At 38.2% G+C, this 27,127-nt stretch overlaps 1 protein-coding gene across 4 annotated transcripts in view; it reads left to right on the top strand.

The window, feature by feature from the left end:
• ROBO1 (roundabout guidance receptor 1) overlaps positions 1-27,127 on the top strand; it is a 295,059-nt gene that overhangs the window by 595 nt on the left and 267,337 nt on the right. The window lies entirely within an intron of this gene.

Below are 27,127 nucleotides of genomic sequence, written 5' to 3'. Positions count from 1 at the left end.
GGCGGCGAGGGAGGCAAGGGAGGGCTCGTGGGGATGGGTTTTGCGAATAAAGTTTACGCACGTGTGTGAAGTGGAGCGCCGGCGTGCTAGGGGGGAGTGGAGGAGATGGCCGAGGAGATAGGGGGGATTAGTGCTCATTAGGCACAGTTTGCGCGGGGCTTGTGCGTGATGGGGCATCTTATCGCGCCTGTAGGTTACAGATGTGAGAGGGCATTGTGGAGGGCGTCGTGGGGATGGGTTTTGCGAATAAAGTTTACGCACGTGTGTGAAGTGGAGCGCCGGCGTGCTAGGGGGGAGTGGAGGAGATGGCCGAGGAGATAGGGGGGATTAGTGCTCATTAGGCACAGTTTGCGCGGGGCTTGTGCGTGATGGGGCATCTTATCGCGCCTGTAGGTTACAGATGTGAGAGGGCATTGTGGAGGGCGGGTTTGGCTCCGTGCGCCCCGCTCGGAGCGGGTGCGGCTCTGCCGGGGCGCGCTGCGCTTGGGGGCTTGGGGGGATTTTCGGGTTTGTCTCTGCACAAGGACCTTGTCTCCCTCCGGAGGACGGGTTTGTCTCCCCGCTGTGTTGCTTCTCGTTCTTAGGAACGCCTTTTGTCACACGCTAAGTGAACGCAGTGAATGCTTGTGCCATGGTGAAGGTTGGTTTGGGCGCTAACTTCTCGACCTTAATTGATTCCTGTAAGTTTGTAGAGGAACCCTTTGAGTCGTTAAAGTTATGCCAGCGTGAGACATCTGGTCAGTGAAAGAATGAATGAAGTTTTTGAAAGGCTTAAGTTCATTGCCTGAAGCTCTAAGTCTTAATGATGTCACTAAATGCAGTAACTTATGTCTGTTTCTAGATTATATCATAAATGTAACTACTGAAGTTTTGCTCTTAGGTATTAGTTTGCTCCTTGTGGCTTTGGATATGGCAAACTTTGCATCCCTGAGTAGCTCTTGCCCTGTTCGCTTTTGACCATGTCAGTCATGCCATCTTTAATTTGATTTTTCTCTGCATTGCCTGCTTGGCAATACATGGAAAGAAACAAATGGAAGATGGAAGAAACAAATGGAATGTGGGAGAGCCTTTGCACCCATTTGCTCTTTCTGAATCTTTCATGGCATTCATCCCCACCTATGAAGAGAAATTGACTTCATAGATAGTGTACTCTGTAACTTGACCATGTATTGGGATGTTTTAAACTCCCAAGTTAAGAAACACTTTTACTTAATTTATCTTTTAATCCTCTCATCTGTTAATCATATAAATGCTCAATAAAGTTGCATGCAATGTTTTTTTTTTAAATTCTTTTCTCCCCCCCACCCCCCCGGTGAGGATGCTCTCTCTAATAATGTTGATTTCAGATAAGTTGGAGAGGGAAAAAAAAAAGGAAAAAAGCCATGATTTTTATGAAAGTTCTTAATTTTGTCATGTAAGCAAACTCAGTAACAAAGATAAGAGGCAAGCACCAGATAATAAAGCTGTTTCAGCTCCTTCACCAGGAGGAATTTCTTTTTCCCCTCAACTAGAGTGTGGTCAAATACTTGGTCTTGTGTCTGGAACAATGGAGATGCCAGAAACCTTTGGCAGGATGAAGTCTGAGGGCAGATGGCTGCAGTACAGAAGGAAGGACAGGAGTCATCTACAGCAGTTTCCACACTGAAATCCTTTGAGTTCTGCTGACAGCTGATCTTGCAAGTTGATTGATCCTTTCCTCCCTCTTCCACTGAAGGGTCTCACTTCCCTCACTTACACCCACTACTGAATCAATGGCTTGTGTGGCCACACTCTAAATGGGATGTTAGAAACTTCTGCTGAGAGGTGGGAAATGATTGGGGGATGGGAAAGAGAAAAAAAAAATTATAATAGAAAAAGTAAGTGGGTTAATGTTTGTTAAAACAGTAATTGGTAAACCACTTAAAATTTAAAACCCCTAATTTTTACCTTGGTGTTGTCTCTGTGGGATCCTGTAAAGTACCTTCTTTCATGTAAGCCTGTGGTTAATAAATGTTGAATACATTTAAATTTGAATAGTGTTGAAAATTGGAATATAGCAGCTTTCCTCCCTTATTCTCCCAGTGTAATTTCAGTGCTTCTTTGCATACAGAATAAGAATTGCTTTAAGGGATAGTTCTCTGGTATCCTTGTTTTCTTGAGTATTCACCTACTTTCTGCCCTTTCTCCTTCATTCTGAGGCAGCCTTTCCTTCAGATTCCATGGATTTTTCATCTCTCTGTTCCCCAGGAACCAGCAGCATTAAATGAGTATGTTTGGAAAAGAAAAGCTTTCACTTATCTGAAGGGCAGCATGCAGAACATTTTTGCTGGGAACAAGTGTCAAGGTTCTGCTTTTCCACATGGATGTTCACTGCTCTAACAATTCTCAAGGCTAAATATGTTACTCTGTGATTTTTTCTGTTTCCCTCAATGGAAATCTTTATATTTTGATGAGTTATTTCATTGCATTGCTGATTCCCATCTGCTCAACACCCACCCTTTCCCCCTTTCCTGTCCATGTTATCCCTTACTAATTACTGCACTTGAAATGGGATTGGTGCCTTTGCTCCAGAGGTTTTTCCATGTTGTGTGGAACAGGCAGCACTGACACAGCAAGGCAGGAGTGTTTTTCAGTGATAGCTCTAGCCAGTGGAGGGCAAAATTGTCTCTTGTATTCCTTCATGGGAGAGTTATCTTCTGATGGTTAATAGTTTAAGGGTGCCCATGGAGTGTCCCCAAAGTCCTTTCCAGCTGGCTAAGCTACCTATTGGAGTAAATAAATCAGCCTCTTCCTTGATACATTTTGTTTGTTTGTTTCAGAAGTTTGTACTTAAAAGCTCCCTCATGGAGTGCTAGAGCATTTCTGGAAATGGTTCTGCTCCTTTTATGTATTCTCTGTCTGATAGTAATAAATTAGGAGAGATTTTTAAAAAAAATACACAGTAATTCAAAGGATTATGGAAGTATTAAATGCCTAATCTGTAAAAGCAAATAAGTCACCCAAGAAAACTTTAAAAATGTGCGTTTTCCACCTATCCCTAATGCATTGCGTGCTGTGCTAAGTAATTTTACTGGAATAATATTTAGGAAAGATAGAGCCAGCAGCTTAGACATGAAGAAGCTGCCCCATTTGTATTGTGTTTGAAGACTTAAAGCTAGCAAAGAAATGCTGTAAAATTGGTAATTCCTTGCTTGTGATGAAATACTCTCCAAGTATCCAGGTATTTGATACAAAGCCACTTATCCTTATGACTACTGAGAGTATCTGTGGAGAGCAGAAGTCTTTTTTTTCTTTTCAATTTGCAGAAGTGTGAATTTTGTTATTTTTCAAGTAGAAAGAGACACTTTTTTTTCCCTATTGCCTGTCCCTTATCTTAGTTTAAACCAGAGGAGCCCTCAAGCTGATTTTTGCTCACTGCAGTCAGTGTTGGTTGTCAGATGTTTTTTTGTTGAAGTTGCAGAGTAACTTCATTAGCAGGGATCATCTGTATGTTCAGGATACTGAATTTTGGGGGAATCATGTGTACTGTCCGTAAGATTTTATTGGAAAATATGAATTTATGTGAAGAATGCTCCTGAGTGTACATGATAAAGATTTTGATTGCATTTACAAAAATAGAAGATCCATTAAAAATAGCAGAAACTAATGACACTTAGGTAGCAGTGTTATCATGTTAATACTAGACATCAAATACCTTTGCCAAGCAATGCTTGAACATAAAATGTTTTGAAAATGATGGTCAAAGACCAATTTAGTTTTCATTAGAAGGTGGAAAGAGAAAACATTTAGAAATTCAAGACAGGAAAATCTATGGTTGTACTTAAAATATCTGGGAACCTGTTCCCTCATTTTCAAATAACACTGGTTTTGGTTGGCACATAATTTTCCTAAATAACTAGAAGAGTTTTATTTCACAATCCTAAGCAGCTGTAATATTATGTCTCATTATGGGATAGCTTTCCCTAATGAATATAATGATAATTTGCTCTGTCTGGCAAGTCAGGTCACTTGCTGCAGTTGTCAGTGTAGAATTTCAGTTGCCATTAAATGTGCTGTGTGCATAACGGTCACTTGGCTTGGTGTCCTGGTAGCTGCCTTGGGTTCTTCAAAAATTTGCCTTTCACAGGGAAGACTCTCATTGTCAATATTTAAGTTGCTGTTGTGGGTTTTGTGTATTTGAATAGTTTGGAATGAGTCATTTGGTTGTTGATAGTTGTTAAGGTTTTGAGGTTATTTTGTGACCTTGCTCTTTCCAAGCAAACAAAATGGCACATAATAATTTCATACGCTGAGATCCTGACACATTTTGTGTCCTCTCTTATATAATCTCATTTGGTGGTGATAACCTTCCTTAGCTTTTCACCTGAGTGCCTCTTCATAAAATTGTAAGGTAAATAATGAGGTAACTGAAGTAGCAACCAAGGTGTATTTTAAGTCCAATAAATTGTGTAAACAGAGGAACTAAAATTATTTTTCTGTTAGTGATGAGCAGGTTGACCAAAAGGTGAGACTAGGGCAACAAAAAAATATTCTTAAGTATCTTGAAAGCTAGAGATGCTTTTAAGGGGAGATAATTTACTAGTTTATATCTTCTTTAGGAGAAACATGTGCATTTATTCTATACACATACACGTATAGAATAAATGACACATTCAGTCATACAGTGCTGTCTCTTGGCTTCCTGTGTCAGCCTTAGCATCATCACTAAATTGTTGTGGGTAGAAGGACGTTTTATGTGAAGAAAAAAAATATTTTATGAGCACAAATATTTTGTAATGCTGACCTAGATGCAACCAGCTGTGTTGGACTCTCATAGGTGAGACTTGGTACTAAGGAAAATCTCAGCAGACAAAATGTGTAACACCTGGGAAGCTAATAATGACTCGAGTTTTCAGTCAGGTGTGCAGTTATGTTATTCTGTTTTTGGTCTCGAGTTCTCATTTGTAAGGAGCTAAATCTTTTGGTATCCTGATTATTAACAAAAGCCAGGACTGTGAGTTACCTTACCCTGAAGGTGATGATACAGATTTATTGAAATAAGAATTTCAATATATGAATTTAATTCTGGATGTCAGAATTTCTTCATTGGCTCATGGTTCTTTAGGAAAAAATGGTGGATTTACCCAGATTTATCCACAAAAATGATGAAATATGGCTCTGGAACATCATGAAGGTACGCCTTTCAAACCAGGAATGTATATGATATAATTGGTGTTAAAACAAGAGCACACAGGGAGAGATGTTTGTTTTTGTGGGATTGTCAATTTCAGGTGTAAATAGTAGGGGAAATGTCCTACACTTAAATAAAATAATGAATAGGGACTTAGGGAAAATATATTCTGTTTCTTCTCCTGTCTTTTGAAAACAAAGTGAGGAAACTTTTTTTTTTAATGAGAAAGTGAAGGAGTATATGAACAACCAATGACGTTAAATACTGTCAAATACTGAGAACTATTCTCAGACCTGTAGTTACTTTACACGCCTCTCTTGTTCTGAAGCTTAGGAAAATGTCTGACTAAGACTCATGTGTGTCTGTGTATGACTGATTAAAACAAAATTGATAAATAGACAGTAATGAGATTTGTAAGTGGCGTCAGGCCAGTCTTTTTAATTAGAGCCTGCTTGCCATCTGAGCAGCTGCAGCCAAGGGGAAGGTGCAGAGTGCTCTGCTCACACCCATGAGCAGCCGAGTCATTTCACCTCTGCTGAGGACAGCATGCTTTATGGAAAGGTATAACCTTAAGGTGGCCTTACCCAAAAGAGGCAAGCCGTGCTGAGAAGGGAAATAGAAAACATTTTGCCTTGTATTTTAGTGGTAAGTAATGTTAATTGTGTTTTCTGGGAGCAGAAACTTGAGAAAATTAGAAAGGAGGATCTTCGGAAATTAGAAAGGATTAACAGGCAGAAAATGCACTTGTGGATTTAAATAAAAAATCTGTTTGTTTTACAAGTTTATAAAGCAATTGGGTGTCTTAGTGGAAGCTGCATTTCAGGTCCTCAAGTTTACTCAGAGGTTCTTTCAGCACCACTACCCAAAGACCTACACAGAGCTTGAGCGCTTTTCCATCTAGGTTTTGGTGAACAGATGTGCTGTTGGAGGGGTGTAGGTCCTCATGGTGCAACCTGGGCATGCACTTTGCCTTCAGATGTGAATGTTCAGTACATGGGTTTTGGTAAAAGCAGTAGCCTAATATCATCTCCTACCTCATTTTCTACACATTTTTCTCTTAAGGGATTTTTTATATGTATGTAAACTCTATATGGCTGGTGCATAAAACCATTTTTAAATAAAGGCATCTTAGGTATCTATCTTCTCATTCAGAAGGCTGGCATGTATAGACTGCTTGTGTTAGTATCTGTACTTTCACAAAATAGTAAATGTGTTGCTGAAGATTTCTTCCTTAGCATTCAAAGAAATTCCATAAAAATTACTGGATTTCATATCTAAACAACAGGAGAGAACTTCTAGGGGTTTACTCACTGGTGGTAGAGCTAAATTCCAAAAGGTACTCCTATTTAAGTCTTTTTTTTCTGTCTTTACTCCTCTAGAGAGGCATAGGGCTTTTTGTACTCTGCTAAATGTTTCTGTTTGTTTACATGTAAGTAAATAACTGGAAATTAAATAATTAGGACATTTAATTTTAGTACAACTTACTATAAATTCAGTTTAGACCAAAATGGGTCGTTGAATACATTATTATTATTGAAGTGGTATGAATATTCTTAATAGAAAACAAGCATATTTTCTGGACTGTTGTCATCTTAAAATACATGCTCTTTCTTTGAAGAAATGAATAGTCAGATATGCAAAATTATTCAAGCTGCCCTTTTCTGTTGGGAAGTATTTGCTCAATATGGTATTGCATTACCTTAAGTCTAATACTAATATTGTGAATGATTAAAATAATATGAACACCCCTGACTGTAGATTAAAGGTCTGTAAATCTGACAAGCCTGTGCTGAGCTCTGGATTTAAGATCTTAAACTTGATATTTTATTTTCTTCATCTTGCATAGTAAATTAGCAGTGGAATAAGCTCAGTTTTGGGACAGCCTATGTCTTCAGACATGCAGTGCAGGGTAGGGCAAGGATCAGGGTTTAACCTGTGCAGGCTGGAGTTATCCATGAAAGCCATCTCAGAGAACTGTATAGTCTGTGTGCTCTTCATGTTGTTCAGTTCTGTACTCTTTTGTCTTTTGCTCCCTTGGCTGTCTTGTACATAAATCAGAATTGTGATTTCTTTAGAACTGTTAAACTGTTTCATGCTAGCATTGCATTAAAACTTGCTTGGCTGGCATTTTTGTGCCTTCTGAAATTTGCATGTCCTCAGGCAAGGTATTTATTTTAGATTGTTGGTTAGTTATATTGCCTCTTATCTAATTGCTCAAATGCCTTTATGTTGAAGATTAGACACATAGAGCAGTTCATGGTTATAAATTCAAGTATAGAAAACTTTTGGTTTACTATTTGCTTCTACAGTAGCATAATAAACATTAACAGTTTTTGTCTTAGAAATTAGGTTTTAATACATGGCCAAGGATTTAGTGTAGTCCCAGAGATGTGCATTGACTCCATTCTGGAAGCAGGTGAAAGGAGAAAGAAATGGTGTTTGATGATAACCAAGAGGACATGCCTGAAAGAGTGGCTGGATTTTTTAAGTAGACACTAGACCTCAGATTTTTGGAATCCAGGGCCTTGTGATATGTTGAAGTTGGGACCCTACAATCTAAATTTGGAGCCACTTAAAATCAGTAGTGCCTGTTGAAAATGTTGATTCTAGTGTTTAAATGAAATTGCCTAAAGTGTTTGACTTCATCTTCAGTTGCAAATGTTTGTGGATCATTGTGGGTTCTTAGCTGGCCTGAAAATTGAGATTGTAGCGAACATCAACTTAAGAACCAATTAACTGAAAAAAGCTGTATAACTTTAAATTTGCATGGGCCTCACTAGCTATGTGAAGGGTGAGAAGCCAGTCAAAAATATGTTTGAGTATGTATTCTTTTAGGAACTTCTCAGCTTGCCACTTTTGTAGTGCACTTTACTAACACTGGTCAAAAGCAGACTTTTCAACTCAGACATCTCCTGTTGGCCAAATAGGCCCAAGCATGTAAGCCCAAGATGAAGACATCAGCCCCCAAATCCACAGGTGGATCTGTATTTGTGTTGAAAGTGTAATACAAGGTCCTAAAATACCATTTTTGGATCAAGTACTCAGCAATGTCACCAGGCTTTTTCTTTTATCAAAACCTCTTGGCACTTGGTATGAAACTTGGCACCTGGTGTAGCTTTGTGCTAGGAGATTGCTTGGATGCCAGGCAGGTTCAGAGCTGGGATTTGCAAATTCTGAATGCTTCTCCCCTCACCTCCCACTCACAAAACAATTCTGTCAGTGCAGCTTTCTGGTTTTGGAATATGTCTAAGGCCCTGGATACTGCAGCTGACAGATACTTCATAATCAAAGTGTTTAATGGTAGGAGGTGATAAAGGGAGAAAAAAAATGAAAGTAGTGTGAGGAAACAAGGTAAGTAGGGATAGTTACAAACTCTTTTACTTTTTTCTTCCCAGAGCAGGAGTTGGCACAGGAGAGGTTGGAGTTTGGTACTATGGTGCTGTAGCAGCAGAATGCAGGAGAGAGGATGTTTGTAATGAACAGGTTGAGCACAAAGGTCTGATGTAACTGTGGAATGAAATTTGTGCTGTGCTTGTCGTAAAAATGATTGGCAGGAGGCCCCATGCATAGAGTAAAATCCTGTCTTCACCACTGTGGAAAATTATGGTTTCAACTGTGAAAGGAGGTGAAGCTTGGAAGGCATTAGCATATCTCTAGCACCAAGTGGCATCTGGAACTGAATGGCTGGGTTATATCATTCAGTGGTGATTAATGAGGCTCATTGCTCAGGTTGTACAGCCTTTAAAAATTAAAAGGAGAAATTTAAAAGTAGATGCAAAGCAGAAAGAAGGAACCATTGCTTTATTTACCTCTTTAAATACAGAGGGCAGAATGAAGTCTTCCCTACCTCTGGATACACGGAGAGATCTGTTAAGTGCTGTTGTTAAGCTTAGAAACTGAGATGAACTTCTGAGTAATTGTTTTGAGGAGCATTTTGTGACTTTCCAAATGTGTATGTAGCAATGCAGACCTTGAAATGGGAAGGAGTGTGCAGGATGGGATTTTGCTGCTGGGGAGTACTTTGCTTTTTAGAAAATTTCAGAAAATAGTGATTTCTGTTTTCTCTCCCACTCATGAATGTTAATCTGTGTTAGCTGTAGGGAAAGAAAATATTGAAACACACAAAGTGAAACAAGCTTAGAGGTGTAGCGTGCACTTTAACTTTCCTTGAGCATGGTTCTGGCAGCTGCTGAGCTGAATAGTGATGTACCTTGGTGTCATATCAGGAATAAATGTTCAAAATGTTCAAAGGCTGTTCCTCTCTCGAAGGATTACAGTACTGATATGAACACACTTCTGTTTACTTTTAAGTTTTAGTGGAGCAGGTACAGAAACCAGTGAAGTGTGTGTTTGAGTGTTAGATTTTTTCCTTCAGAATTGTGAAAAAAAAACCCCAAACCCAAATAGTGCCATCATTAATGGAGCTATTGCTTGAAACGATTGACCTTTCCACAGCAAGTTCATATAGGTAGAAAAGGGAGATACAGTAAGGTATTATCCCTCTGGAGCTAAAACAGGATTCCACTTTAATTTCTGCCTGCTAGGGGATGAACTTCCCTAAAATGCACTGCTGAAAAATCTCTGCTCACAACAGTTTTGGATTCTGGATTGCTGGTTTTTTACTTCTGTACTGGCTATCTGGCTTTTATTTGGGAAGAGGATGGTGGTGTGTTCAGCAGAAAATAAGGAAGAAGTTCTTTGTTTGTTTTTTTTTAAGCAAAGGTTTGCATCTTTCTCATTCATACTCTAATGTGGTTCCCATGACCATAATGTGGAAGGAGACTTTTTAATCCTCATCCACCCTCCAGTGCTTCATATTAGATAGGGATTATTTTGTTTGCCCCCTGCGTTTGCTGGGACAGCCAAGGTAGGGCAGTTGACCTGGTGCTTTAATGTTGTGACCGGGAGTAGTGAATGTTATTTTCACAGGCAACTTTTGTGGTGGTTTTGTTTGTTTGCTTGGGTTTTTGTTTGTTTTGGTTTTTGTTTGGATTTTTGTTTGTTTTCTGGCAGGGTTTCTTGGGGTTTGTTTGTTTTTTTTCCAATTATCTTACTATAAGGTTTATTGATAGAGTATGTGTGTTTGTTTGATTTTTGTGTAATAACTAGGATTTTTTTTTGCAGCAGCATGACTGCTTAGATGTCTATAAGTCAATTATTACTCCAAAAAGATTGGACTAAAGTCTGCATTGAGATTATTGTTTCTTCAGAATTGATAGTTACATCTGACAGAAATTTACATTTTATTTTACATCATTTCCCAGAAAGACATTTAAAGTTTGTTTTTCTGTTACCTTATTACAGAAGGGAAGGCAGCAACCTCTCAGCTAGAAATTCACAGTGACCTACAGTCTAGTAATAATTAGAATTAAACAGAGTTAGTAATTTCACTTGGCTGTTTCATCACAATTCCTGTAGGCATGCAGCTGATCATTTTGAATCTCGTAAAATGAAATTTTATTTTACTCACCTTACTAAGGTCAAGTAAAAAGCCACATCAAGTTAATGAGTCCCTTTCTTTGCAATGAACTGAACGTGGCATTTGTTTTTGTTCTGGCAGTCATGAAATCACAGGGTGTTGGCGACAAGTCCATTATTGGCTCTGTGCAGGGTTGCTGAGGGCTTTTACTCCACCCAGTGCATTATGTGTGCAGACTTTATCATACTCGTTAAAACTTGTTTCAAATTGAGGATTCCTTTTTTTTTTTTTTAAAGCAGTAATAAAAGGAAAATAGAAATAGCTCCCTCTCCTTTATTAGCGTAAATGAAAGAGTAGCAGCAGCTCATTCCTTTTGTGACCTGAGGAAATAAAACAAAATTCGGATGAGTTCTCAGCCCCTTAAAGACAAAGGAGGTTTAACTGTTGATGTCGGTTTTTATCTTGCTTTGCAGAAGCTCAAGTTTGTGTGTTACTTACTCTGCATGATGTTACATAGAAACCTTAACAGTGGAAAAAAGGAGATGATGACAAATTGTTCTTCTCAACTTAAAAAATGAGACGCATTTAATGGCCTTTAAAATTCTGTGATTTAAGTTCCCTTTTTCATTCATTGTAAGATTGAATTTCCTGTGTGTTGTTGGTGTCTTTTATGTGGTAGCCAATCTTTCCCCTGCTCTCAGAACAGCCAAACTGGTTTTGTTTTAGCTTCTCGTTTTTGTCTTTGATTTTTTTTTTAATTTATTTTATTTTTGTGTATGATAGCTTTGCCTAAACATTTCTGTTTTGGAATTTTCCTGTGCTGTACAAGATACTCTTTTTTTCTGTTTTCTTTTTTGTTGTTGTTGCATTTAAGGAAGTATAATACATAAATCCAAGAGTTTGTTTTTTGTAGTTGTGATTTTTTTGATAGCAAAAATGCTGAACTGTCAATTTTGAAAACTAGTACAATCTGATTCCTTCTAGCCAGTACTTGAAAGGACCCATAATATATTCTTACTTAGATGGCAATAAGCTCATCATGTTTTAGAACATGTTATTTTCAAACCTCTAGTATTTTTTTTTCCCCTATGAAGTTTTAAATTACACAAAAAATAAAACCAGACCTTTCCCTGTGACTTGTCCTTTTTCCTAGAAGTACCAGGTGTCTGATCAATAGCATGTGTTGGGAAGCAAGAATTTCATCTGCGCAGACTTGAAATGCTCTTATTTACAGCTTCCATGAGCTAGAAGTTGTATGTTTCTTTTTGTTTTGCTTTTCAACTGGTCACTGCTAGGTAGAGTTTTGTTATTTCACTACTGATTTAAGACACAGATATGTACATAGTTTTCTTCAGGCTTTTAAAGGCTCAAGTTTAAGTGGTAGATCATTATTCTACGCATCAAAAGTGAAGGGTGATTAACTCTGTCTGGGTGCACGCAGTGTGATTTTAGAGGCTACAAATGTTGTTACAAATCAGGTTAAGGTTTAAAGGTGAAAGTTTGGCTGAATGACTTTTACAGCTTTAAGTTAATGTATGCAAACAAAGAAACTCTTGTTTTCTACCCATTTGTATCTAATGAGCGAGTAGCTTGTGGTACAGAAAACAAAATGGGATTATTGTGCAGTTTGCCATAAAGTTAAAAGTACATACTTTTTACTTCAATTTAGAAGTTCCATTAAATAGACTGAATCTAATAACTTTTTTTTAGGCTCTTCATCATCTAAATGTAAAGTGAAAGGAAAATGGCTTTAAACTAAGTGATAATGATAAACTAAATGCTAATGGCTTTAAACTATTATAGCTTAACTTTTAGCATTAATGTATTTTTGTAGATTTCTTCATAATGTCATTAAATAATTAGAAGAACCTGTTGAAGTAACACATAAAATGCTCGTAGTATGTTTAAGCTTTACTTCTAGGTAGTTCTAAAGTAGTATTGATGACTTGGATTTTCACTCAATTCTCAGACTTAGCTGTATTTCTGAAACTGTAAGTTCAACAGCATGTGGGAAAAGAATGACCATTTTTTAAATGACAGGGAAGTTATATACAAAGGCAGGATTTTTTTTTAAAGTATCGGCCTGATTGATGTTAAAATTGTAAATAATGACACAGGTAGGGTCTGTCTGTGTCCTCTGTCCTTCTATCTCCCTCCCTCACCCTTAAAGATTTCTTAAATAGCCTAGCAATTGGGAAGCTCTTTGGAACTTCTGTGATGGTTTCTATATACATTGGCTAAAAGTTAAATAGTGTGGATTTTTATAGGACTGCATAGTAGCATAAGAAGCTGTTCAGCTGCATCTGTAGTGATCTAATCTGATAGCCATTCTGAGTGCAAAAGCCAGGGAGTATAAATGGAATGAAACAAAAGGGAAGTGATTAGTGGGAATAAAAATAAACATCTTTTAGTCTCGGTAAATGATACCTTTAAAGCACAGCAGCCTTGTCGAATATAATTAAAGTTGTAAGAACTGGGGTAAGGTGAGTGGGCTCTATTCTCTGAGGTTATGGTGGAAATACAGAGGTCAGGGTTTTGCACTTAGTCTTATGTAAACAGTGTCATGCCTTGGTAAGTCTAAGAATTGATTTAACGAGGTTAAGATAATTTAGAAAAACCCCAAACAAAGTAACAAAACCCCTCAAACAATAAAAAAATCCACCAGAAAAAACAAACAACCTAGGAGAAAACAAATCTGGGACAAAGGTGTATTTATTTGATATTAAAATTTGAGTGCAGCTTCTGTATCTTCTTCTAACCAGTTTGTGGGAAAAGGTAAAAAAGTGTGAAGGATCGACTTCTATTGGGGATGCCTATTGCTGCTGAGCGATTCTGTGGTGTTTGGCTTTGTGCTGTAGCATCTCTCTGGCTTTCCCTGAGCCTGTTCCTTAAAATCTGCAGGTAGGCAGTTGTTTGGTTTTGCCTCTGTTTCAAATTGAGACTTCTTAATAGAACTTTGTATTTCTAGTTTGCGTCCATTGAATACTGTTTTTGTTTGCTGGGGAGTTCAAGTGCTTACGTTGGTTGCACCCATGACTCATAGAACCCTAGAATTGTATGAGTTGGATGTGACCTCCTGAAAGTACTTGTCCAACTCCCCCTGCAGTGAGCAGGGACATCTTCAACTTAATCAGGTTGCTCAGAGCTCTAACCTGACCTCGAATGTTGCTGTATATCTCCCCAACTATAATAAATCTTTATTTAGTTTCAGTGGTTGTAGGGTTTGATTCTCTTCACTAGTGGTTTGGATTATGTATTCAGACTTACGTTTATGCATGGTGGAGAAGAAATTCAGGGGTGTAGGAGTATCCTGACAGTTCTCCTTTCTGAATGACAGGAATTTTGTTTCTTTCACCCTGCCTCATCTCTGACTCCTTGTGTTGAGCCTCCTTTCATTACAGTTCATCATCAGTCAGAGTGAACCAGCAGCTCCAGACAGAACATGTCTCTGGTTAAAGAAGGAGGGCTGGCAAAACCCATATGACTTAAATTGGAAATGGAGTTCTGGAACTTAGTCTGGCAAGCACAGGCACCACTCCCAGAAGTTTCCAGGGCAGTTGCTCAGGCTTTCAGAGGCTTTGTGGAGCCATCCCCCAACTGTGAGCTGGCTGGGACCAGTTTGAAATGTCTGGTTGTATGAGCTGTCACTGAAGAGGGCTGCAGGCTCTTGCAGGAGAGGAAGATGGGTGTTCAATATAGTGATTAAGTATGAGGAAGAAACACCCTGCAGTTCCAGGCTCCAACTGGCTCTGGGCAGCTCTTCCTTGGTGTGAGATGCTGCTTTAATGTAGGTCAGCTTTAACTGTTGTAAATGAGTGTAGTTCTAGTGAGGTCAATGAGCCGCTGTTAATTTACTGCGCTTGAGAATCTGCCCGAGTAGATGAGCAACTAGAAAACTCAAAGGGAAGTGCTTATCCAGCAAGAGAACTTCAAAACCAGAGAGGTGTTTTGTATTTGTTTTCTTCTCCCTCTCTGCTGAGGAAGAAGTTAACATTCCTACATCCCAATGGTGTTTAGTGAAAGTAGAATTTTATTCACCTAGAGAGAGCTTGTAAACTGTTGGTGTTTTGGAAATAAAGGGATAATAGGTGTTTCAGCTGCTCACTCCAGATCCTCTCTTTGCTAATAAAATGAGTGGGTATCACTTCACAGCACAAAACTGTCAGTCAGCATTCAGCATGACTGACATAATTAGCAGCTTCTAGCTGGAGGAGGTTGAAGATTGCTTTTGGTGGAGACTGCAAACACTTGGCCTTGCCTGCTCACAGAACAGAGGCGTCATGGATCCCAGGGGTTTTAGTATGTCTAGTGAAAATTACATAAACACTGTGTTTTACCCCAAAAGCTTACTTGGCTGTGTTGTAGCTGGTGTTTACCTGGTGCTGTGAAATAGTAAAAGAACAGGAGGTAGGCTGGTTCCACCTTGGATGAGGCTCATGAGACTCTGTGCACTCATGAGGCTCTGTGCATTCAAAACTACTTCATCAAAGGCAGGCTTGGGTCAGCCTGGTCCTTATAAATGCAAATGTATGTCACAGGAAATTGCAAGACTGGTAACACTTACAATTTTCTATTGTTCAAAAAAATAATAACCTTACTGATCAAATGAAACCTTGGGCCGTTTTGGCAAGCTAGATGAAAAATCTGGTGACTGCAAAAGCTGTGCCAGAGCAACTAAGCCAATAAAGTTTCCTAATCTAATATCAAATAATGCTGTTTGTAAATCTTTGAGAGGGGTCAGATGCTATTAGTGACTAGACTGTGCACTCCTTAAAAATGTACAAATAAAAAGGAAAAGAGCTTAATTCCATAGTGTACTATATACACACCTGTTGGAGGAGTGAGTGTGCATTAAATGAGGAAAGAAAATGCCAGCTGACTCAGTTTTATTGTTGTCCTCAACAATTCAGTTCTAGCCAGGGACTCTAAGACTAAACTCTTCCAGCTGATGAGATTATTTGGTTACCTGGTTTTAATGTTGTTCTAAGTGTCTGCAGGCCTGGAAAATTTTATTTTGTTCAGTTTGAATTGCAGCTCTTCACTGCTCAGTGCTTTGGTTCCTCCTGCAAGCAGATACATTGAAGTTTCTCATATGAGGTGCTTTGCATAGCAATTGCTCTGTGTTTACACTAGGTGCAACTATGCAAAATGTTTACTCTTTAATGTGCATTTCCTATTTTTGTGATCAAATAGCTCCAGGAGTATGCCTGCATTTTACTTTTTAAGCATTCATAAACATATGATCAGGAGCTTTGCTACTTTCCCTGTCCACAGGCACTTCAAATTAAACGTTTAGCCTGAATTTTTTTGGATAATTCAGAACAGTATCAAGTATCATCACATTGTATGTTATGGGAGTTTTGTGTTTGTGGGATTTTTTGGTGAATGACTGTCCCAGGTTGCACCCTGGTTGACTGTGTAAGACTAGTTGCCATTTGTATCTGGGACTCCTAAGAGACTCTTTGATTCATTTAATTTTCTGGCTGTATAAATTCAGGGTTGTAAAGAAAGCCAAATGAAAAGAGAGGCGCCTCAATATTTCTTTTTTCCCAGCTCTGTAATGTGCTTTGTATATATAAGGAAGCAGGATTCTATGTGGTTTTGAGTTAGGGTAACCCAAGCATGGCCTTAAATTCTCAAGGGCTGCAATCAGGGCTGAGTCAGGTCTCTTATCACATTAGTCTATAATGAGGGCACATCCCCCAGCACAGGTACCTGTTTTGTTTGGTGTCTTCTTCACAGCATGGGCATTCTCTTGCCTTGTGTACATCAGTGGTGGTCCCAAGGCTGCCCTGAGCTGCATGCCTGCAGATTAGGAAGTAATTTCTAGCTCCAGATCAGTGGGGATGTGAAGGCACTTGGATGTCAGCAGATGGTGAGCAATGTTTAACACAGCAAGTGTGACAGAAGGGTGATGGAGGGTTAGAGACAGAGAGGAGCTCAGCCACGTGTGATCTCCACTGATAAATCAGAAACAGGCCTTGTGTGCAGGACTTCCTCAGCAGTTCCTTCCTTCCTGATCTGAGGTTCCTTAGCATGCACAGTGTTGTGGGAGATGACAACAGAACATTTCTTGGTTTGGCTTGTTGGTTATGTGATTGCTCTGTCATTTAGTGCTTCACTTAGGTGTTTGGTTTCTTTTGGTTTTTTTTGTTTGTTTGGTTTGTTTTTGGTGGTTTTTTCCTTTTTTTTTTCTTCTAAGCAGTCTATTCCTCCAGACACCTTGCTTGCCCTGCCCTATTTTTTTTAATTACAGCCTGAGTTAACTTTTCTTTGAACATGTTAAGGTATGTCTCTGAAATAAATATGTATTTTGTTTTGAAAGTCAGATATTATATAATTTATCTGGTGTGTTTTGGAATGTACATAGTTCCCTGGCAACTGTTAAGCAAAATTATGCCTTCATGTGTATTGTAGTGTAGGAAATTATTATTTTAGTTTTAAGTTACATACCAAGTTAAGTTTTTGTTTTTAAATATGAAGTAATACCCTTGGGGAGAAAGTGGGATCAAAAGCCATTTTTATTTAAGAAGTTGGGTAAAATAGTGTTAATACTGCAATTTTGCTAATATTTGTAGCCAGTGAAATGACTTAGCAGTCTTGAGGGCTAATACCCAGTTTCAGGGCAGGTGTCAAACCAAACTCTTTTCCTCCTAAACTTTGTTTTCTATGTTAGCCACCAAGTAAGAGAATCAGACTCCCATTTGTTTTTGGGGTGAATTAAACTAAAGGAGGCAATGTTCAAGACCAGACTGGATGGGACTCTGGGCAACCTGGTCTAGTGGAAGGGGGTTGGAACAGGATGATCTTGAAGGTCCCTTCCAACCCAGGCCATTCTAGGAATGTTCCCATAGTTTGGGTGTGAAAAGTGTCAAAAGCTGTGTGCTAGTGTGCCCACACACCTGAAAGATTGCATGTAAAGTTTCTTAGTTTTCATAGATTTGGTTCAGTTTTAGAGACTATGTCTGGCTTGAAAGCATGTAGACTTAAAACCCTTGAAACTTAAAAGCATTCTGTTCGTATATGAAAAGAAATTTAGGGGAAAAGGTGAAGACTGAATTGAAGTTTATTTCTGAATTGGAACCTGATATAGGGCATCAGAATTTTCAAATAGATTCTTCTGGAAACTGCATTTAAGCAGCTGTTTATGGCATGTATTCACCTTTTCTTGCTAGTGTGGTATGTGTGGGATATCAACAGAGCTGTAATTTAGGGAGTGTGTGTTTTAATTAGCTGGGATCTAGAAAGATTGATGATTCAGGAATTTTTCTTCACTTTTGCTTTTCATTGACTGAATAAAGATGCTTTTATGGGCTCTTTTGGTTTGACCTGATGTAAATAGCCACCAGTTTAACCTAAGGTTCAGGTTGGTTTTGTGTTGTTTTCTGTGGTTCTGTTGTGGTTCAGTGATTGTTGTTTTGGGGGGTTTTCTTTGTGGCTATTGTGTGTGTTTGTTTTAATGGGCTTAAGAAATCACCAATTAGAATGCCATGAAAGCCAGGGAAGAAGATCACAGCACCCAGCCATCAGAAGCAATAGCAATCTGGGAAGTATTCAGCACTTGAGCTAATTAATTCCTCTGTATTAGCCCTCTGATACATTGGCCACCTTTAATTAGATGCATTCATTAAAAAGTAGGTGCTTCTCTAGCTGTATTTGGTTTTTAAGGAAATATTTCTAGCATGAAGGAACTTGATAGAGAGTCTGAAGAACAAGATTTATTAAAATAGCTACACACTGACTTCTGAAATAATTTTACTTTTTTGGGTGTAGCCCTGGAACAAGACTCCATTCAATAGCATGAATGCAAAATTAGAGTGTAGCCAGTATTATCTTGTCATCATAAGGAAGTGGTTTGAGACTCACAGTTGAAGGAATGTTGTGTTAGGGATAAATATTTTATATATCCTTTAACAATGAAGGACTGGTTCCGTTTGATTTTCTCTGTATGTGTGTGCTTTTAAATATTTAAAAAGAAAAACAACAAAAATCCCACCCCAAAACAAAAAACCCCACAGAATTGTTTATCTCTCCTCACTGCATTTATCTTCTATTAGGGATAATTGGAGAGTATTGGATATTCACTTAATCTTCCCTTGGTGTGTATTGCAGGAAACATGGCAGTGAATTGTTAAATATTACAAGTGCTCTTCCTGTGATAAGGTTTGGATACTTTCAGATACAGTTGGAAATATGGATTGGATTTATTTGTCCATTGTAGGATTGCTGACACGATGTTAGGTTTACAATAGTTAGAATTGCTACCAACAAGAAAAAAATCTGGCTTTTTTGTAGTAATATTTGTTACTACCTTATTTTGGAACTGTGTAGGAAGTGTCACATGTGCTTGGAATGTATTGGTATTAATAATGTAACTTTCAGTATAATATTTGAAATAGAAGTCTACAAAATTACACATTTTCTCAACGTAATTAAAAAAGAGCATTTTTCAGTTTCAAGAGCATCAAGAAAACAATAATTCTTTAAGTTTATATATAGCAATATATTTCCTCTCGCTGTATTAAGATATCCTCGCAAGAGTGATAAAATCTTAACTATTTTGATTATATTTTTTCATCTTACTTTTTCACTTTGAACAGTCTTAAGGAGTAAACCTTGTGAGCAAAAATTATATTAGTTTCTAAAGATAAGCTCTTCCCTTTCTTGCCTTCTATGAAATGAAAACAATTTGTCATGGGAATAGACTTCAAAGTTCAGTTAGTAATTTTGATAAATAAAATCATGCACAAATCATTAAGTACTTGTTAGAACAATCAAGTCAGAGGCTCCATATGGCAATTTATTTTGATGCACTCATGTTTCAGTGTGTGTCAGAATTGAGAGAGAGCTGGTTTGGGGAATTGCTAACATGATTAATCTAGTAGGAGTTTTCAGGTCTAACATATTTCAGGGTAGGTAGCTGAAGCTTTATAGTACTTTTGAACAGGTACATAAATATGCAGTTATTGGTCTGTTTCCTGATTCACGTCCTTCATGAGTTTTAGCTTTCTCTCTATTATATGGATTTTTTGATTGCTGAGTGTAGATGCTCGTGACTGTGTCTTGTTCAGCTTTCTTTGCTTTTCTCCAAACACTTTTGTAGGAAAGGAAATAAATTTTGCTAGTTTATTTTGGTATATCATGCATACAAATATATTGTTCATAATACTCTTAAACAGCATAGTTTACAATATTAGAAGGAATGTTTCTTAAAGATAATAGGCAATTAAGTTTCTTACTTCTTTGGTGCACTAGTGTTCAAGCTATGGAGCTAGATTATTTACTGGATCCTTTAATTCCAAATGCAAATCCATTGTACTGAGGTAAAAGTTCCTTTATTTTTGTTCCAAAATCTTTGTCTTGCTTCAAATTCTTTTTTTGAGATAAGTGTGAGGTTGTATTTGTTCTTCCAGATCACAAAGTGCCATATTTTATGTTCATGATACCCAGTTATTTAGTCTGAAATAGATTCATCCTTGCATAGCATACAGATAAAAGTCTGTTGTGATTCATTTTTTTTTACCCTAGCACATTCATCCTTCTCATGAATAGCCAATGGTTTTGACAATTTTCAGCAACTCCTTTTAGACGAGCCTTTAATCCTCTACTGCTGCTTGTCTCCTTCATTACAAACACAGGTTTAGGCATGCTGGAGAGAGGGGGAAATGTTTTCTCTGAGAAAATATTCAGCCTTAAAGAAAAAATGAAGAATGTTATTAAAATAATGACACTTTTATGTTTATTTAGAAAAAAAAAAGTATAGCTTGAATATGTATATTTAAACAGCTTGTTACAATTTGGGAAATTTCACACAGGAGAATGTTGTTTATAAAGTGAATTTTCTGTACCATTTGTATAGAAAGTGCCATTTAAAAAATATATAATGACAAGTGCTTCATTGTCCCTCCCATGCACATTGCTAAGCATTTTTTGTTTGATTCCTTCTACGTCTGAGACACTAATTGGAGGATTGCTATGGTAATGCTGCAGTTTCCTTACGAAATGCCACTCTTCCCCTTGCATCCACATCCTCTTATTGCTGTACCTGGCTTGATTCTGCCATGTGAACATAAGGCCACACTGCTCTTAGTCCTTACCTTTCCCTAAAGGAAGTACATGTCCAACAGCATAAAACTGAGTGAATTAAAATTTAGCATAACACTGGTTACAGAGCAGTGTTGCTCTTGCCTTTTGTATAAACAGCAGGAAATGCCAGGAGCTGCCTTTTGTGTGTGTGTGTGTGTGTGTCTGTCAGGTTGTGGTTCAGTAGAAACCAAATTATTTTTCAGGTGAACATAGTTGGCTTCAAAACATACACACAAAATCTGGAATTAAGTTTTATGAGATGGTTGATAAAAGTAGCAGTGTAGTATCTTACAAATTGCTTATAGCAATAGTCAAAGTATAGAAAGTGTTTTTTACCTTTCTTGTAAATGCAAACAAATCCTTGTACATGGCTAGATATACCCTTTTTAATTATTTTTAATGGAAGACACGAAAGGTAATGATGGTTCCCCATTATCAGACTGATCCTGTAAGAAGAGCCTCATTTGGGGCTTGCAGTTCAGGATCCAACTTCAAGGAAAGACCAAAGATGGACTTTAATGACAGAGAGTGGCAGAAAGGAATTTTGGAGGCTTGTGTCATTGGTATTTTACGCATTGTGTTGTCTCCATATGTATGGATGGTTTGGTCAGACTTAGATCATATGAGCAGACTAAGGTCTTGCTGCCTTCCTTAGCCTGGGAGTGACTCTGTACTCACCCCCTGGAGCTGTGACCTGTCTTCAAGTGACTCCTGTGGATTCCCCCAGAGGAGCTTCCCCTTCTAGCACAGAAACAAAAAGAGGAAAGATGTTCTTGAAGATATATTTGCCATGCTAGTGCAGGCAGGGTTATAACCAATGAATCTTCTGTAATTAAAGCAGCAACTGCATGACTCAGATTTGGTGCTAGGCAGGTGGAATGCTTTGTTGTGGGTAATTAAATTATAATTCTTCGGCTCTTAGTTCTTGATCATTTTCCAAGGAGTTTTCTGACCATATGCATCACCTGTGATAAGACCAACCTTGTCTTTGTTTGACTTACACATTCCTTTCTATGTGTCTAACAACCAGGGTTGTTGGAACTGTGTTAAACATCTGCCTCTGCTTAAAAAAACCCCAAAAACCAGGGTTCAGCTCCTGCTTCTCTCAGTTCAGTTTCTCATTGGAGGGATAAAGTAGGACAGTGGGATGGACTGTGATTTCCTGAATGTTCTGAATATTTCTGAGAATTAAAAATGCATTTTTGAGTTCCTTGCCACCAAAAGGACTGTTTAACATTACTGCTACAGCTTATTTTAATCAGTGAACCAACAGAGAGGAAGAGAGTAATCCTAGGAATATGTATTTTTAAAGTATATTTCATTTCTTATAGAGTCAAATATACTTCTTGGATTTAGATGAATGACAATTAATAGCTAATGAATAATACCAAGTTGACTTTATATTATGTTTCTATTGCATTTAGCAACTTTGTCCAATTTAGCTATTTTTAACCTACCATGTTTTATGAAAATGAATTGTTTTTTTCAAGGAGCTGCCTTTTGTTTTATTTTTTTCATTTTTTATTTTTTTCCCCTTGTTAAACTTCCTCTCAGCAGAAACAAACCAAGTTGGTAGGGCTTGTGAAAGATTTTATATTCAAATGTTTTTACTTAAGAATGTCTTACTTATGTCTGTTGGGATTACACACTTCTGAAATGTCAATTCAGAAAATTAAACCAGCTAGATTTAAAGTTAAAGCATTTAACAATTAAGAATTGGTTACTTAAAATGTAAGGAAGTATGACCATGAGCCAGCAGTGTGGCCAAGGAGGCCAATGGCACCTGGCCTGGATCAGCAGTGGCGTGGCAGCAGGACCAGGGCAGTGACTGTGCCCTGTGCTGGGCACTGCTGAGGTCACACCTCAATCCTCTGCTCAGTTTTGGGCTCCTCACTGCAAGAAGGACATTGAGGGGCTGAAGTGTGTCCAGAGAAGGACAAGGGTGTGGAGCACAAGTGTGATGAGGGCGAGCTGGGAGTGGGTTTTTTTTCCCCTGCAGAAAAGGAGGCTCTGGGAGGACCTTACAGTTCTCTACAACTCCCTGAGAGGAGGGTGCAGCCACCTGGGGGTGGGTCTCTTCTCCTAGGTCAAAAATGAGAGGACAAGATCAAATGGCCTCAAACTGGGCCAGGGAAGGTTGAGATTGGCTATTTGGAAAAATTTCTTCACAGTAAGGGCAGAACAGGCTGTCTGGGGAGGTGGTTGAATCACCATCCCTGGAGGGATTTCAAAGATGTGTATATGTGGCACTTAGGGACATTAGTGGGGGACTTGGCAGTACTAGTTGGACTCAATATTCTTAAAAATCTTTTTCAACATAAATGGGTCGGTGATCACTTTAGTAAGAGCTTAACATCCTACAGTACCAGAGGGAGAAGCATTGGCCACCATGATTTCCAATTTTAAGTGTCAAATTGCTGAGGAAAGAGCCCTGTGTGTTGTCAGTTCCTACACAAAAGCAAAGGTACAGAAGGACTTAGGAAAGCCCTCAGGTCTGGGCTTTTCACTTGGGAAGCTGATCTGTCCCACATGGGGATTTGCTGTGAGTCCACATCCACCACAGTCTGTAAAACTGCAGAAGCTGCAAACTGGAATGAATGGCAGTGGGTTTTGTGCCATATGTGGGAAACAGTGTTTGTACTGGAAAGTTGAATCAACTTCTTAATGTAATTCTCTTTTGTTTATATGGAGTTTTTAAGTGGCTTTTTGTGAGCCCCATCACCATACTGCTGCTGCCAAAGGGACTAATAGGCAGATCTATTGACACCATCTGTCTGTGGAATCCATCACCCGCCTTTCCAACTCTAATAGAAAAGCATTCTTTATAGGAGGAACTATTTCTGTTCCTCTTTTCCCTTCTGTTCCCCTTCCCCTCCCAAGAATCCTCAATGGTGATTCACCCTGGAATTTCCCTCAACTTCCCTTTCCTTTTGTACATCCAGTGAATTTCTCTGTTGGTTCTCCAGTATTGTATGATACGTTGGCAAGTTATATCACAGTATAGAAGCTGTAGGGCAATCTGGACAGAAATAAAACATGAATAGCTAATTTTGCAGATCATTATTTTAAATTGTTTCATTCTTTTGGAAACTATTTGATGTATGTAGATAAAGCTTTTACAACTGGACTGATGGTGCATTAACCAGATTTAATAGTTTGTCTCCTGAAATACTTCAGTGGCAGGAAGGCTTATTTATGCCAGTGGTAGTTGGAATATCCATTTCTTCAAAAATTATTTTGATTGAATATAAGGATGTGGGAGAGGAAGAGAGAACACATAAGTTGAGATTATGTGTTCCAGTAGTAAGTAACACTGCTCAGTCTGGCCATTTGTGGCTGGCAGAAACAGCTTGATGCTCTAAGCAAATTGTGTTGTTAATGGTGATGATTTAGAGGGACATTGGTATATATTTTTATTATTACTGATATATATTTTATTATTTATTAAAATGTACACTTGTGTGAAGATGTGCTGATGCATGGTGATGCTCTTGTTTGTGACTCACTGTGGCATTTACCAATATCTGTGAAATGAAAGTAATACAAGGTCAGTCTCCAGAGCAGTAATGATCACTTCTGTTTGCTGGAAATTGTGGTCAGTCCAAGCAAAAATTGTGCTTTGTAAACGAGGATCTAGCCAAGATAGGAGAATAAAGACACAATAGTTAGGTTGTGAATTTGTCTGAGGAGTTTTATTACATAAAAAAAAATTGGGGGGCTGGGGTTAAGGCAGGAAAAAAGCAAGTTAAATAAAGGTCCGGCTTGTGCCAACTATGAGCAGTGGCAGTGAGGTAATGATGCTATTCTGAGTGCTAGAGGTGATGGGAAGGGGAGACAACTTCACTCAGGTAATGACTTGGGGTTTAGTTGTTCATTACGAGCAAGTTTCTTGTATTTGGGTGTTGTGTGATTCTTTTGTAATGTTTAACTTGGGTTAATATTAGATAAGCAGAGTCTTTAAGTTAGGAAGTCTGTAATACTGATGTTGTAGGTACTTTTTTGATTGAAATGAGCCACCTGACCCATGTAATTTAATGGTAATGAGAAATCTAAGTTCATCTGCTGACAAGTTCTGCAAGACTGTACTTTTTCATTAACAAAAATACAAGGATGACACGAATTTATTAGTACTGTTCATAACTCTATTCCACAAGTATGTTCAAGCCCTATAAACGTCATTTGCAGTAATTTACTTGAGAATAGCTGTTGTTTGTTTCCATCGAGTTTCTTCAAGGATCACAGAGAAACAACCAAACTATACATTCTTTCCAGGGTTCCTGTACTGATCTTTCTCATGACAGTCTTGTAATATCCCTGGATTCTTGTTCTCCTGTCCCGGAATTGACCTGCTGTTTCTGTAGGAGTTAGTGGGATTTCTTCATCTTGCTAGACTTGGAAAGCAACTGTAAGCTAAATTTATGCCTTTATTGCACTAAAATTAGCTATTGGGAATGATGATGGGAGCAATATAAAGATATAATAGATGTCTTTGTAGTTCCATCTTATATCTTTTCTCCTTGATTGTTTAAGCAGACATTTTCTTTTGGACTTTTTTATGAAAAGAATGAATTGGCCAGATCTTTCTCTGCAGTTGGCTCTACAGACCTGAGAAGGTCCTATAACAAATATTTTGGGAGTGCTTTTAAGGAGGACAAGAAAAATAGTGGGTTTTTAAAGTATAAAGATTTGGTATAATGAATAAAAATCTTGCAGATGCCTTGCAAATCTATCATCTGAATGCAGCAATTTGTTGACCTTCAAAATAAAATGGAACAAGTATCAAGACCATATTAGCGTTTTTTTTAAGGATCTCTGTTGGGAATGTTCTTTTTTAGCTATGTGAAGAAATCTTTTCTCCTGAGAACAGTACCTAGTTATAATGCCATCTATCATATTTTGATTGAAGTAGCAACTTAAAACATATTTACTTGGAGGAAATGGGCCAGCCAGCTTTACTGTTACAAGGTTATGTTTTATTTTGGTAATGTTTACCTTTTATGGTTTATGGAAATCTCTTAAGTTTTATCGATTACTATTCAATAGTAGTTTTTGGTGAACATGTATGGGCTTTTTGCAGAATTTCTTAAGGCAGTTTGGTTTTTTACTGTTCAGTGAAGGAGGAACACTAATTACTTTAAATTTTGAACAGTTCTTACATTTACTTGCTGAAATGATAAACTAAAAAAAAAACCTTCTCACCCTCACATGAAGTAATTCTTAGGAGTAGGTTTCTTTTTCCAGGACTGAAACTTCAGTTCCTCTGGCTTATTGTCCATAGTAGGGCACTATCTCGTCCATGTTGGAAACAATACATTATTTGCCACTACAATTTTGTCTACCCCTGCACGTTTTGTTTTTTTTTTTTTTTACCAGTAGTTATTAATAGCATTATTAGCAGAGTTCTGTGTGAGCGGAGAGCCAGCATGCTGTGGAGTGAGTGACAGGTATTTATAAGGAAGGGAATCTTCCTAATGGGTGCGGGGGGGAAGGAGATTGTACATTAGCAAAGGAGGGCAGGTAAATTGTTGCAAAGAGATGGGACTGCAACGAGCAACGTTAATAAGCACGCAAAGCTTTAGACATTTGCATTCCCAGCAGTGTTCTGTGGAGATGGGCCTCTTAAGCATTACTTGTCTTTTTACTTCCCATCCCCTGCTAATTCATCCTTGTCATTGTGAGAGCTTTTAACATAAAAGTAATGATTTTTAGTAATTCACTGTGGGCTTTATGACAGCATTAACAGGAAAATGGTCCTTTTTTTCCTACTGAAGTATACTAAGAAAGGTGTTTTTCAAGGTCAGGGATGATCTCTACTACTTGGTGCTACATGTTTATATGAGTGTTCCTTTTGCTTTTAAGCACTGAAGACATTTATTTTAACTAGGATGGGAGATGTTTTTGGGATATGTTGCTTTGCTTCAGAATAGTGATTAAGTTTGTGTTTTGTTATAAGGCTGGATTTCTGGGTGCATATTAATCCTACTTACTGTGTCACCAACAAAAATTTTAAACAGCACAGGTCCCTGTACTGACCCCTGAGGAACATTACTGTCACTACTTTCAATTTGGATGTTAGAACATCAACTGCAACTCTGAGTGTGACCATTCAGACAATTTCTTATCCACCAAGTGGTCCATCTGTCAAATCCATGGCTCTCCAGCTCAGACACAAGGATGTCACGTGCCACAGTGTCAAATGCTTTGCTCAGGTTAGGAAGGTGATGTCTCTTGCCCTTTCCTTGCCCATGCCTGCTGTAACCCCGCTGTAGAAAGTCACCAAATATATCAGGAATGATCTTCCTTCAGTGAAGCCGTGTTGGTTGCCACCAATCGCCTTATTCTCCCTGTGCCTTAGCATAGTTCCCAGAAGAATCTGCTCCTTGCCAGACACTTGCATGAGATTGACTGGTCTGAGTTTCCCTGGGTCTCTCCTATTTCCCTTTTTAAAAATGAGGATTGTGTTTCCCCTTTTC

This window comes from Geospiza fortis, unplaced genomic scaffold (genome assembly GCF_000277835.1).
Source record: "Geospiza fortis unplaced genomic scaffold, GeoFor_1.0 scaffold574, whole genome shotgun sequence".
Taxonomy (NCBI): domain Eukaryota; kingdom Metazoa; phylum Chordata; class Aves; order Passeriformes; family Thraupidae; genus Geospiza; species Geospiza fortis.
Note: the sequence above shows the minus strand (reverse complement) of the source record. Positions and strands in the feature narration are given on the sequence as shown.